At 38.8% G+C, this 15,216-nt stretch overlaps 1 pseudogene; it reads left to right on the top strand.

Annotated features, from left to right (window-relative positions):
* Positions 1-7,058: 7,058 nt before the first annotated feature.
* On the top strand, positions 7,059-14,526 carry LOC127485347 (inducible T-cell costimulator pseudogene; annotated as a pseudogene).
* The last annotated feature ends 690 nt before the right edge of the window (positions 14,527-15,216 follow it).

Genomic DNA, 15,216 nt, shown 5'->3' with positions numbered 1-15,216 from the left:
TGGTTCAATTTTGGTAGATTGCATGTGTCCAGGAATCTATCCATTTCTGATAGGTTTCCCTGTTTGCTGGCATACAAGTCCTTGTAGTAATTTCTGATGATTCTTTTTATTTCTGTGGTGTCTGTTGTTACGTTTCCTTTTTCATCTCTGATTTTATTGATTTGGGTCTTTTCTTTTTTTAGTTAGTTGGGCCAATGGGGTGTCAATTTTGTTTATTTTTTCAAAAAACCAGCTCCTCGTTTGGCTGATTTTTTGTAATGTTTTTTTTTGGATTCAATCATGTTAATTTCTTCTCTGATTTTAATTATTTCTCTTCTTCTACTAGATTTGGGTTTGGTTTGCTGCAGTTTTTCTAGGTCCTTGAGATGCGCTGAAAGCTCATTTATTTGGTACCTTTCCAATTTCTTGATATAGGCACCTACGGCTATAAACTTGCCTCTCAATACTGCTTTTGCTGTATCCCATAAGTTTTGATATGTTGTGTTGTTATCCTCATTTACTTCCAGAAGGTTTTTGATTTCTCTTTTGATTTCTTGAATGACCCAGTGTTCACTCAGGAGCATGTTGTTCAGTCTCCATGTGTTTGCATACTCCCTGGGGTTTTCTGAGTTGCTAATTTCCAGCTTCATTCCTTTATGGTCTGAGAAGCTGCATGGCATGAATCTAATTCTTTTAAATTTGCTGAGACTTGCTTTATGGCCTCGTATGTGATCAATCCTAGAGAAGGTTCCATGCACTGCTGAGAAGAATGTGAAGTCTGTAGATGTAGGGTTGAAAGTTCTGTAGATATCTGTTAGATCCATTTGGGCAATAGTGTCAATTAAATCTGCTGTTTCCTTGTTGATCTTCTGTCCGGATGATCTGTCTATTTCTGAGAGTGGAGTATTGAAGTCCCCCAGTACTATTGTATTGGAATCTAAGTCTCCCTTTAAGTCCCTTAACATATCTTTTAAATAGACCGGAGTCCTGTAATTAGGTCCATATGCATTTATAATAGTTACATTTTCCTGTTGAATTGAACCCTTAATCATTATATAGTGCCCCTCTTTGTCTCTCTTAACAGTTTTTGTATTAAAGTTTATTTTGTCTGATATTAATATGGCTACACCTGCTTTTTTTTGGTTTCTGTTGGCATGGAATATCTTTTTCCAACCTTTCACTTTCAGTCTGCATGCCTCTTTGTTAGAGAGATGTGTTTCTTGTAGGCAACAAATAGTTGGGTTGTGTTCCTTGAGCCTATCAGCCAATTGGTGTTTTTTAACTGAAGAGTTAAGACCATTAATGTTCAATGTGACTATTGATACATAGTGACTTTGCCCTGCCATTTTCCCGGAGATATTTTCTAGTAGATGCTTTGTGCTTCCCATTCTCTTTTACTGGTGGTTTTTCTTCCTTTAGCTTCTTTCATATTGATGGCCATGTTTCTGTGTTTCTGAGTGTAGCACATCTTTAAGTATCTTTTGCAGGGCTGGATGAGTGGCGGCAAACTCTTTCAATTTCCATTTGCTATGAAAGGTCTTTATTTCACCTTCATTCACAAATGAGAGCTTAGCAGGATATAATATTCTGGGCTGGCAATTTTTCTCTCTTAGCACCTGTGCTATGTCTTGCCATTCCCTCCTAGCCTGTAGTGTTTCTGATGAGAAGTCTGCTGTGAGTCTGATTGGAGATCCTCTGAGAGTAATCTGATGTTTCTCTCTTGCACATTTTAGGATCTTTTCTTTATGTTTCACTGTGGAGAGTTTAATTGCCACTTTTCGTGGTGAGGATCTATTTTGGTCAGGTTTATTGGGGGTTCTATGAGCTTCCTGTACTAGGATGTCACTGTCCTTCTCCAAACCTGGGAAATTTTCTGCTAGTATCTCACTAAAAAGGCCTTCTAATCCTTTCTCTCTCTCCATGCCTTCAGGAACTCCTAGAACTCGAATGTTGGTTTTTTAATAGTATCCTGAAGATTCCCCACAATATTTTTTGGATTTCTAATTTCCTCTTCTTTTCTTTGGTTTGACTGTATGTTTTCCTGTGCTCTGTCTTCTAAGTCCTATATTCTCTCTTCTGCTTCACCGATTCTGTTTTTAAGGCTCTCTAATGTGTTTGTCCTTTGATCTATTGAGCTCTTCATTTCATTTTGATTTCTCTTCACTATCACACTTTCCTGTTCTTCTAGTTTCTGTGTTTCATTTTGATTCTTCCTTAAAATTTCATTTTCATGAGAGAGATTTTCAAACCTGTCCAATAAGGATTTCTGTAGTTCAAGGATTTGCTTTTGAAAACTTCTAAATGTTCTTATCATAAATTTTTTGAAATCCGTATCTTGCATTTCTTCTATCTCATCATCTTCATAATCTTGGCTTGGGGTGTTTTGTTTATTTGGAGGCATCATAGTGTCATCGTTGATCTTGTTCCCTCGATTTTTGTGTTTGTTGCTTGGCATAATTAATTCTTCTTTCAACACTGTGCGTTTTTTTTTTATTTTATACTATGTCTGTGTTAAGTGGACTGCCTGCTGTTGGAGGAGCCTTGGAAGCTTGAGATGGGTGTGGACTGAGAGCTCTTCTTGGTTCTTCCAGGTTACAGGTGTGCAAAGGTGACACCCTCAGGTTATGTGTGGTAAATCTCTCTCTATTTATTTATTTATTTATTTATTTATTTTATGTATTTATTCAGGAAGTAAGTAATACCGCATGGCTGTGCAGAATTGATGGTATTTAGCTTCTGATTTCTGGCTTCTACCCAAAGAGTCTGTGCAGGCTCTGTTTCTCCTCTGGACTCCCACTGGGTTTCCTAGGCTATTGAATTGTAGCAACTCAGTTCCTTAGCTTTCCCCTGTTGTTATGTATATCCAGAGTGCTGCCTGCTCTTTGTCTTTTGCTCACCTTTGCAAGGTTGTCGGAGAGAGAAACTCGTCTGTACCAGTACCCCCCCACCTTTTTTCCTTCTCTCCTGTAGTCAGTCTGGTGAACTTTCCTGCTCCCCTCTAGATTCTGACCACCATTTCCCCACCAATGTCTCGGGTTACTGAGCTCACCTCCCCTTCCAGCGCCGATGTGTGGACTTGGAGCCCTGGGCGTCCCTGCTCTCCCCGCTGGTGTCTGTGTGACATCCACTCCCCTTCCCGCCCTGTCGTGCAGACCCTGCAGGTCCCGTGGCTTGGCTTCCGCACTGTGGGTGACCTTGTTCTCCCAGTAGGTCCTCCGAGTCACAGCCACTAGATCCAGAAGAGTTTCCTCTGCAATTTTTTCCTGATTCTTTTTCTGAGGCTACCGTAACTCCACTTTTATTAAACCAAATTTTCCCAGACTATTGGTGCACACCCTCACTATTCCGCCATCTTGGCTCTGCCCTCCTATTTGTGTCTTCTTTGTACATAGCAATTCTGTTGATTAGATGGATAGATAGATATGTCTCATTTAAAATAATTTTTAATGTTTTTCTTTATTAATTTGAAAGGCAGAGTTACAGAGAGAGAAAGAGGAGAGAGAGAGAGAGAGAATCTTCCATCTACTGCTTCACTCTCCAAATGGCTACAACAACTAAACTAGGCCAGGCCACAGCCAGCCAGAAACCAGGAACTTCTGGTCTCCCACATGGGTTCAGGGGTCCAAGAACATGGGGCATCTTCCACAGCTTTCCCAGGCTATTAGCAGGGAGCTGGATCAGAAATGGAGGTACCAGGACTCAAACTGGTACCCATTTGGAATGCTGGCTTTGCAGGCAGTAGCTTTACATGCTATGCCACAATGCCAAGCCCTATATTGATCTTGTACCTAGCAATCTGTGTCATTTCATTTTTCAGTAAAGGTCGAGGTATCATAGTACCTGATTCAAAGCATATTACAAAGTTTCAGTAATAACATAAAATTGTCAAATAGATCAATGGAAGAAAATAAAATGTCCAGAAATCACTTCATGTGCATCCAGGCAACTGATTTTTGACCAAAGTTCCATAGAATGTACATTTAAAAAGGGGTAGTCTTTTCAATAAACAGTTCTTCAAAACTAAAGTGTGTGTGTGTGGTATTAACCTTTCATTATATATAAAATCAACTCAAGGTGGATCAAAAACCTAAATTTAAGGTTTTAATCTATGGCTCTGAACTTTCTGAAAGAAAATATAGGGGGAAACTCTCCAAGATATTTGTGTAACATGATGACTTCTTGGATAAGACCCCCAAAACACTGACAAATGCAGAACTAGACAAATGAATTTATATCAAACTCAGAAGCTTCTGCACAGCAAGAGAAGCAATCAGGGAGTTAAGAGAAGTCTGAAAAATTGGGAAAAAATATTTGCAAGCTCCAACAAATGGTTAATATGAGAGTATATCCGTAACTCAAAAATCAATCCAGTTTAAAAATGAGCAAAGAGGGGCTGGCACTGTGGCACAGCAGGTTAACACCCTGGCCTGAAGTGCCGGCATCCTATATGGATGTCAGTTCGAGACCCAGCTGCTCCATTTCCAATCCAGCTCTCTGCTATTGGATGGGAAAGCAGTGGAAGATGACCCAAGTCCTTGGGCCCCTGCACACATGTGAGAGACCTAGAGGAAGCTTCTGGCTCCTGGCTTCAGATTGGCACAGCTCCAGCCATTGTGGCCAATTGGGGAGTGAACCATTGGATGGAGGACCTCTCTCTCTCTCTGACTCCCTGCCTCTCCTCTCTCTGTGTAACTCAGACTTTCAAATAAATAAATACATATTTAAAAAATGAGCAAAGGACCTGAATAGACAGTTCTCAAAAGTATAAATGCAAATGATCAACACACACACTCACACACACACACATATATATGCTCAATAATGTTAGCTATCAGGGAAGTGCAAATTAATATCACTTCACCCTTATCACAATGAATATTATCCAAAAAGGAGAGAGCATTAATATGCTGGTGAGGATATAGAAAAAGTAGAATTTTGTACACTGTTATCAGGAGTGTGCTTTATACAGTCACCATTGAAAACAATATTGAGATGTCCTAGAAATCTAGAAATAGAATTTCCATATGATCCAATGATCCCAACACTGAGTATTATCCAAAATATTTAAACTCATTGTATCAAAGAGATTCTTCTCCACCATGTTTATAGCAGAACTGTTCACAATAACCAAAATATGGAATCAACCAAATATGCTTAATAAGATGAATGGATAAAGAAAATGGGATATATATTCACAATGAACTATTATTCAACTATAAAAAGAATGAAGTCCTGTCATTTGTAGCAAAATGGGTGCTACAAATAAAGAACATAACATTGAGTGAAATAAGCCAGACTCAGAGACACAAAAACTGCTTGTTCTCCTTTGCATGTGGAAGTTAATATTAAAAGAAAAACTTATTCTGAACACAGAATGTTAATTGACAGACTCTGGGCTGGGTGGAAGAGATAAAAGAAATTTGGGTTAAAAAGTTTATAAACATAGCTGTGGTTCATTAATTGTGATAAGTATATAAGTATAATGATATGAGATATTATTAGGGGATATTAGATATTATTAGGGGATAAGGGGCCAGAGATATGGGGAAATTTGTAATGTACCACAAAAATTTTGAGGGAAAGATGTCTATATCTGGAAATATTCTATTAGAACCTTTAAAAATCAAAGATAAAGTTAAAATTCCAAAAAGTCTAGAAAAAGTAAAAAATAACTTGAAAATGATGAATTATCAAATGAGTCTAAGACATTTCTAAAAATATGTGTATAATATGGTAGCCAGGAACAGTTGTAGTATTGTGATGGAGTTGGAGACCTCATAATAACAAAGCCAACCAAGATGGCCATGGGATTCTACTGCTAAGATTGACTTGCACTAGGATGTTAATATACAGGTATTAGTATTAACTACAATTTATAAAACAGATGAAAAAGCATGTGGATGATATGAAATAAATAAATGATGATCACTTTGAAAGATGTGAGCAATTTTGTAGGAGCAATATAGAGTGACCAACAGATATAAATGAAATTGTTGAAAACTAAACAATTACAATATATTAAGAAAGAATATACATTAAAAATTTTCACAAAATTTAAAAATCCACATCAAATACTATTATAACCATGAAGGAAAAGTGTCAGTAACTTGAATTAAACTATTGACACTTTCAGAAATCAAATATAAATGTCATAGTTCTGGAAAAATCCATAATTGCCATCAAATATGATACTTGGAAAGGGAGAATGACCAAATTTGCCTAAGAAGTCTCTGAAAAATTGTATACATGAAAATTGTCAGAAGAACTTATGCAATTTTGTGGCCAATGAAAGTTTCTTTAAAAACAAAATACAACCCTGTCGGAATAAGATTGAAGTCAGCAAACTCAAAAGGCTTCCATAGCCTTGGAAACTCATGACTAGAGCCTAGGGAGATTACTGATGCCATAAACAAGAGTGTCAAGTTGTTAAGTCAACAACAGGAGTCACTGTGTACTTACTTCTCATGTGGGATCTGTCCTTAATGTGTTGTCCAATGTGAAGTAATGCTATAACTAGTACTGAAAAAGTATTTTACACTGTGTGTTTCTGTGTGGGTGCAAACAGATGAAATCTTTACTTAATATATACTAAATCTATCTTCTGTATATAAAGATAATTGAAAATGAATCTTGGCCGGTGCCGTGGCTCAATAGGCTAATCCTCCACCTTGTGGTGCTGGCACACCAGGTTCTAGTCCTGGGCAGGGCGCCGGATTCTGTCCCGGTTGCTCCTCTTCCAGGCCAGCTCTCTGCTGTGGCCAGGGAGTGCAGTGGAGGATGGCCCAAGTGCTTGGGCCCTGCACCCCATGGGAGACCAGGAGAAGCACCTGGCTCCTGCCTTCAGATCAGCGTGGTGTGCCGGCCACAGCGCGCCAGCCGCATCGGCCATTGGAGGGTGAACCAACAGCAAAAGGAAGACCTTTCTCTCTGTCTCTCTCTCTCACTGTCCACTCTGCCTGTCAAAAGAATTCATAAAAAAAAAAAGAAAATGAATCTTGATGTGAATGGAATGGGAGAGGGAGTAGGAGATGGGAGGGGTCAAGTGGGAGGGAAATTATGGGGGGGGGAGCCATTGTAATCCATAAACTGTACTTTGGAAATTTATATTTACTAAAATAAAGTTAAAAAAAAAATACAACCAAGATGGCCTCAAGTTCACAGTGGTTAGATTAGCTTTAAATGGGATACCAAGGATACACATGGGTAATATAAGCTCAAACACACACACACAAAATAAATACATAAAAAGAGGATCCAGGTGTTATGAAATAAAATACACTGTGACCAGGGTAAGTAGCAATTATTTTCTAGAAGTAATAGCAGAATGACAAGCAAATATGAGGGAAATTACTGGAAATGATAACAATTACCTTAAAAAAGGAAAATGAAATAATTTTCACAAAATGTAAATCAAATGAAGATCATACACTTATCAGAGAAATCTTTAAAATAGATGGATTTTTAACTCATTCTATTGAAACTTTCATATATTAATGGGAAGTTTAGAATTTCATGAAATATAAAAAAGAACCTGAAAAGAACCTAAAAAAGTACCTGAAAAGAATGACTATCATGTGGGTCTAAAATGTCTCTGAAAACATGTGTGCATGATGGTTGCTAACACAACTTTTAGAATTTTGATGGAGTTCATGACTTCATAATGAACACTTAACCAACATGGCCATGAATTCACAGTGGCAGGTCTGGAATACACTGGGATATGAAAGAAAAATACAGGTGATGGTAATCTTAAAGACAGTAATAAAAACATGTTGGATTTTTATGAAATAAAATGATTACTGTGAGTAGAAATGAGCAATTCAGTAGGAGCCATAATAAACAGACAATGAGATAATGGGAAAGCTAGTGAAAAATAGACTATTATAATACATTAAAAAAGAAATATTTTTTAAAAAACAATAAAATTATAAGTCAAAGATTGTGCTGCTTATTAGAATTAACTCAAAATATGTTAGCTTTTAAATCTAGTGAAATTTAAAGTTCCATAACAATCAAGAAATGTACTAAGTATATTACCTGGTACTTGTGAATGACTACATTGGACAAAGATAGCCCTGAAAAATTTTGTATATGAACATCATCAGGACAACTTATAGAACTCTGAGGAAGCTGATGACTCAGCTTCACAGTGTAAGTACTGCCTTCAGCTAAGATACTAAAGATGCTCATAAGTGATATGTCTAAATTCAAAGAAAAGAAAGTTTAAAAGTGATACACACCTTACGATATACAATATATTGTCATTACTGCGAAAAGAAATCAGTAGCTTGGTCAGAACTATAATAAAATGACAGAGATAAAAGGGAAATTGCTGAGAAGTAGCTCATTATAATTACATTTAAAAAACAACCTTTTCTGTAAATGTAAATTAAAGATGGTATCAATTAAGGGAATCTTAAAATGTGCCAGTATTTGTAACTAGTCTTTCACAGCTTTTTTTAAAAAAAAGATTCATTTATTTACTTGAAAGAGTTACACAGAGAAAGAAAGAGAGTCAGAGAGAGAGAGAGAGAGAGAGAGAGAGAGGTCTTCCATCCACTGGTTAACTCCCCATTTGGCCACAGCGGCCAGAGTTGCGCCAATCTGAAATGAGGAGCCAGGAACTTCTTTTGGGTTTCCCATGTGGGCCATCTTCTACTGCTTTCGCAGGCCATAGCAGAGAGCCGGATTGGAGGAGGAGTAGCCTGGACTGGAACCTGCAGCCATATGGGATGCTGGCACTGCAAGTGGTGGCTTTACCCACTATACCACAGCGCCGGCCCCTGCCACAGCTTTTAAAGCCCAAAGATGGGGCTTGGCAGTGAGGTCTTCAGCAGAGAACTCCAGACACATGAACCTTTCCTTGGCTGTGTTGGAATTGCTTTAAGGAGACATCAATGACTCTGCCAAGTATGAGATGTTTACATTTCAGAATGGAGGTGTTCAAATTTTATGCAAATACCCCGAGATTGTCCTGCAATTCAAAATGCAGCTGCTGACAGGGAGACAAGTCCTCTGTGACCTTAGGCAGGCAAAGGAGAGTGGAAACACGGTGTCCATTAAGGCTCTGAAATTCTGTCAATATTAGTTATTCAACAACAGTTTCTCTTTTTTACTATATAATTTGGACAGTTCTCATGCCAGCTATTACTTCTGCAAACTATCAATTTTTGACCCTCCTCCTTTTCAAGTAGAGATTCTCAGAGGAGAATATTTGCATATTTATGGATCACAAGCTCTGTTGCCAGGTGAAGTTCTGGTTACCCATAGGATGTGCAGCTTTTGCGGTAGTCTACATTTTTGAATGCATATTTATTTTTCGGCTTACAAAAGAGAAATATCAATCAAGTGTGCATGACCCGAATAGTGAGTACGTGTTCATAGCAGCAGTGAACACAGCTAAAAAATCTGCACTGACAGAACTCTCAGGCACCTGGGCATGGCACACATTGGTCGGGTCTCCTCAACTTGAAGTGAGAGAGTCCCTTGTTTCCTCGACTAGAGTCCGACTTGACTTGATTGGACCACATCCATCTCCTGCTCATGTTTTGTTCATTCTGCACCAGTGACTCTAAAAGCCAGCAGGATTTGCACAGATTTCCTTGGTGCTGCTGCTTTCTCAGAATAAACACCTTCTTGCAACTAGCTTTATAGAAAGCCCATCTCATATGCACTCAACAAACAAACCTCACTGGGAAGAAATCCCTTTGTCTAGGCCTAGTTTTAGCAATGCAGTAAAACAACTCTTTTATTTTTTTTCTTTAAAGCAGCCATTTTTTTTCTTTAAAGCACAGCCAGCACTGTGCTGTAGCAGATAAAGCCGTCACCTGCAATGCCAGCATCCCATATGGGTTCTGGTTCAAGTCCCAGCTGCTCCATTTTCAGTCCAGCTCTCTGCTATGGCCTGGAAAAGCAGTAGAAACTGGTTCAAGTCCTGAGCCTCTAAACCCATGTAGGAGACCTGGAAGAAGCTCCTGGATCCTGCCTTCGGATCAGCTCAGCTCTGGCCATTGTGGCCATCTGGGGAGAGAACCAGTGGATGGAAGACCTCTCTCACTGTCTCTCTCTCTTTTTCTGTCTCTCTCTCTCTCTCTCTCTCTTTCCTCTCTCTCTCTCTCTCTGCCTCTGCCTCTCTGTAACTCTGCCTTTCAAATAAGTAAATAAATCTTTTTAAAAAATACTATCAGGAACATTCAGATACTTAGTAAAAATCTGATCGAGTTTTTAGGTTAATAAATTCTCCTTGATTTTGGCCAGCACTGTGGCTCACTAGGCTAATCCTCCGCCTTGCGGCGCCGGCACACCGGGTTCTAGTCCCGGTCGGGGCGCTGGATTCTGTCCCGGTTGCCCCTCTTCCAGGCCAGCTCTCTGCTGTGGCCAGGGAGTGCAGTGGAGGATGGCCCAAGTGCTTGGGCCCTGCACCCGCATGGGAGACCAGGAGGAAGCACCTGACTCCTGGCTTTGGATTGGCACAGCGTGCTGACCATAGCGGCCATTTGGGGAGTGACCCAACAGAAGGAAGACCTTTCACTCTGTCTCTCTCTCTCTGTCTAACTCCACCTGTCAAAACACAAAAAAGACAGTTACTTTAAGCCTTTGTCTAGTAAATATAACACCTGGGCTTCCTAACAAGATTTTCTGAGAACTGCTTTTTTTATCTCTATATTTATGTGTTATGTCTTCTTATATTTACTGTTTTCCTTTTATATTTTTTGAAAAACCCACATTATGAATAGTATAATGTGTAAACTCTAAGAATTACATTCTATATCCACTTAACAGGGCTTGTTGTTGCTGCTGTTTATTTTAGCCAACCTTCCTGGAATATTCTTTGTATGTTAACCACTTAAATCTCTGTTAATTTTGTTAGTGTATAGCTAATTATCAGACAAAAATTTTCTTAAATTTCTTAAACTACTTATTACCCTATTATTATTTTCTTAAATTTCTTCAACTATTTGTTACCCTATTAAACTCTGTGTGTGTGCTGGCACATGCTTTTATTACTACAGAGTAAACAGCTCTGCCTTAGCAACCACTTCCTGTTTGCACACTCCATCAAGTCCAAACAGAGGTGAGAGTTCTATGGCTGCTCATTTTCTCAGTCTGCAAAAAAACTGCACAAATGTGTGGCCTTCTAGATCTCTGGGAACATTTAGAAGATTTTCAAAGCCCACTATAGTTATCTCATTTCCCATATTTTCACTTTACATTTTTTGGTCAGCCTTTTTTTGGCCTCAATTAGAATCATTGTCTTGGGCAGTTATAATGTTAAACAATTGCTTCTAATTGTTTTCAAAAAGTATGACCAGCAGTGAAGTTTTTCTCACAGAGTGTGCACTGAGTCAGGTCAAAGACATGCCTTGTAAACACTGCTTTTCCAGGGAGCTGTCAGTCAATTTAAAGAGCAACAGCTCTCTGAGGATGGGCCTTCTTGGAAGCTCTATCCTCATTTTGCCTTTTCCACTAGCTGCTGGGCTGCTGATTTTCACAGCTATTACAAGGCAATTAAAGGCTAATATTTCAAGATTACTATGGAGCTTAGGAAATGAATATGAAAATAAGGCAAGTTAAAACACCACAAACCTTATTGTTCCTATTGAGATTCAGCATTTTTCTTGAATAACTACCCCCTCAGATTGTTGTCGTCCTTTGGTTGAATTCCAAAGGTCTCAGAAAGCTGATTTGGATAATATTACCGTGGTTCTTGTTGGCTTAACAAATGAACAGGTTATCAGAGGCTCTTATTCCTATATTTCAAAAGTGCTTCACATTATTCATATTTAATGTATTATTTCATGTTTATTTACATTGTATTGGTCCTCTTTGCAATAATAGGCTAAAAGATTCACATCAGATACTGTGCATTCATAATTTCATACTACATTCAAATATTTCCATTAATGGGTTAAAAGTTATTTTGTTTTAGATTTACCCATTTGGAAGGCAGAAATAAAGAATGAGAGAAAAGAAAGAGCATGCTCCCCTCCCCTTGTTCACTCCTCAAATGTCTGCAGCGGCTGGGAGGCCAAAAGCTGGAGCCAGGAACTCAATCCAGATCTCTCAGTGGGTGGCAGGAATTCATCCTCCAGAATCTGCATTAGCAGGAGGCTGGAATGAAGATCTAGAGCTGGGAATTAAAGTGAGTTACTCCTATATGGGATACAGGTAAGTTTTTTTTAAGATTTGTTTATTTATTTGAAAGGCAGAGTTATAGAAGGAGAGAGAATGGCCAGAGCTGGGTTGATCTGAATCCAGAAGCCAGGAACTTTTTCTGGGTCTCCCATGTGGGTGGGGGGCCCATGGACTTGGGCTATCCTCCACTGCTTTCCTGGGCACATTATCATGTAGCTGGATGGAAGTGGAGCAGCTAGGACTCAAAATAATGCCCATATAGGAGGCTGGTGCTGCAGGCAGTGGCTTTACCTACTACACCGCAGCAGTGACCCTGGATACAGGCATTTTAACCAGCATCTTAACTGCCAAGCCAATTGCTCACTCTAGGAAGTTAGTTTTTGAAGTCTTTATGTATTGCAAATACCCTTAGCAAATTATTATATAGGTTGCACTTTCTTCCATCTAAGATAAAGCAATACAGGCTATTGTTATCAAAAAAATATTATTCAGTTTACTTGAATGGATTAGATTCAGGAAATAAGAAAGTTCAAGGTGCTATGATAAGTGCACAAATTTGGAGCATTTCCATAGTCACAGTAGGTATGGGAGAAAGTGTGTGGATGGTGGCAGGCTGTCAGCAAAATCTTTCTAGTAGAGGTGATATGAATGTTACTTTGCAGTAGGAGTAAAAGTCAATTAGGAAGACCTGGGGTGTAAAAGCGGGAATCAGGAGAATTAGGTTTTCCTGGAAGAGCAAATGGCATGAAAAAATAAAACAGCATGGTCTGCTTTGAGCACTAAGTGTTGTGTTGTATTGATGCAATAGAAAATAGTGCAACTGCAGTGTGCTTTAAGCTGCCTCTTACATATCACTTTGTTTTTTGACAGGCAGATTTAGACAGTGAGAGAGACAGAGACAGAGAGAAAGGTCTTCCTTTTTCCATTGGTTTACCCCCCAAGTGGCCACTACGGCTGGTGCGTTGTGGCAAGCACGCTGTGCTGATCTGAAGCCAGGAGCCAGGTGTTTCCTCCTGGTCTCCCATGCAGGTGCAGGGCCCGAGGACCTGGGCTCCTGGGCCACAGCAGAGAGCTGGACTGGAAGAAACGCAACTGGGATAGAATCTGGCACCCCAACCAGAACTAGAACCTGGAGTGCCAGCACTGCAGGTGGAGGATTAGCCTAGTGAGCTGCGGCACTGCACATATCACTATTAAAACTACTAGCAGGGTTGGTATTATGGCACAGCAGTGTAAGCCTTTGCCTGCAGTGCTGGCATCCCATATTAGTGCTGGTCCCTGTCCTGGCTGTTCCTCTTCACATCCAGTTCTCTGTCTTGGCCTGGGAAAGCAGGAGAAGATGGCCCAAGTACATGGGCCCCTGCACCCATGTTGGAGACCTGGAAGAACATCCTGGCTCCTGGCTTCGGACTGCCTCAGCTCTAGACATTGCAGCCATTTAGGGGGTGAACCAGTGGATGGAAAACCATTCTCTCTGTCTCTGTCTCTGTCTCCCTCTCTGTAACGCTACCTCTCAAATAAATAAATTTTTGAAAATAAATAAATAAAATCATTAAAAAATACCAGCATGGCTGATATCATATATAAGGTAATGAGTAGCAAAAGATAAAAGTCAACATATTGTTTTACATTTCATGGAATAATTTCAGTTACTCTTAGATTCTGAAAAGCAATGTAACTTGAAAACTTGAACATTCTATTAACAAGCATTTTACTACTGAGAATTAATGCAATTTGCTTTGTAGTTTTATATGCCTAAGTTGAAATGTTCATTTTCAATCACTGAAAAGTTTAGAGCAGTGACAAACCTATACCATTCTGCACTGTTTTCTGAGAATGACTGCACACGCTTCTACAAGTTTGTGTCATACAATAATGCTTTTTTAAATGCTACTTAATGAAAAGTGAATATAAGAAAACTCTTAGCTTACTTCTAATTTCACTTTTTAAAAAAACACCAGAATATATAAAATTCCTATTACATGTTTATAAAGAGTATTTATAGATTGTTACCTCAGTTCCTTATTTTTCCTTCTATAGTTTTACCTACTTCTCTGTGGAAGACAGACTTTCAATTATCTATCACAATGTTTTTATTTATGTGTCCTGTATTCCACAATATTTCAAAAATTCTCTTTCTCACCCACCTTAAGAATAAGATAGTTCATATGAAGAGAAGTAGCTCATGTTGGTAACCCCTTTATGCAGACTTAATTCTTTTTGCTCATTCAAATAATCTTGGGCAAAGGTTTATGAACTAGAGTCACACTGAGGAAAGGTCCTCTCCAGGCCTGTGAATATCCACTGCCATGGCTGTACTGGCTCTCCCCATCTGTTGGTTTCAAGCCAATATATTCAATATGGTACTGATTCAGAGAGTAGGAGTGAATACTATGTATAATGACAGTAGCTCCATCACTGGGCATTTTTATAATTTGAATACAGTATATCATGACTACTGGGGACTAAGAAAATATAACCAAATAAGAATACATAAATAAAATTAGTTTTATTGAGATGTTAAATCCATTATTTTACTGTTCTCCCTGCTTTTCACTTCAATGTTCCATTTCTAACGTGCCAAAGTATAAACACTATATTTGTTAATTTTTGGAATTATCTAGAACAAATGGTTGTTTTTTTAACTTTTATTTAATAAATATAAATTTCCAAAGTGCAGCTTATGGATTACAATGGCTTCCCCCCCCCAATAACTTCTCTCCCACCCACAACCATCCCATCTCCTGTTCCCTATCTCATTCCATTTACATCAAGATTCATTTTCAATTCTCTTTATATACAGAAGATCAGTTTAGTATATATTAAGTAAAGATTTCAACAGTTTGCACCCACATAGAAAGAGAAGTGAAAAATACTGTTTAAGTACCAGTTATAGCATTAAATCACAATGTACAGCACATTAAGGACAGAGATCCTACATGAGGAGTAAGTGCACAGTGACTCCTGCTGTTGACTTAACAATTTGACACTCTTGTTTATGGTGTCAGTAATCACCCTAGGCTCTTGTCATGAGTTGCCAAGGCTATGGAGGCCTTTTGAGTTTGCTGGCTCTGATCTTATTTAGACAAGGTTGTTGTCAAA

This window comes from Oryctolagus cuniculus, chromosome 12, assembly GCF_964237555.1.
Source record: "Oryctolagus cuniculus chromosome 12, mOryCun1.1, whole genome shotgun sequence".
In the NCBI taxonomy this organism is placed as follows: Eukaryota; Metazoa; Chordata; class Mammalia; order Lagomorpha; family Leporidae; genus Oryctolagus; species Oryctolagus cuniculus.
Note: the sequence above shows the minus strand (reverse complement) of the source record. Positions and strands in the feature narration are given on the sequence as shown.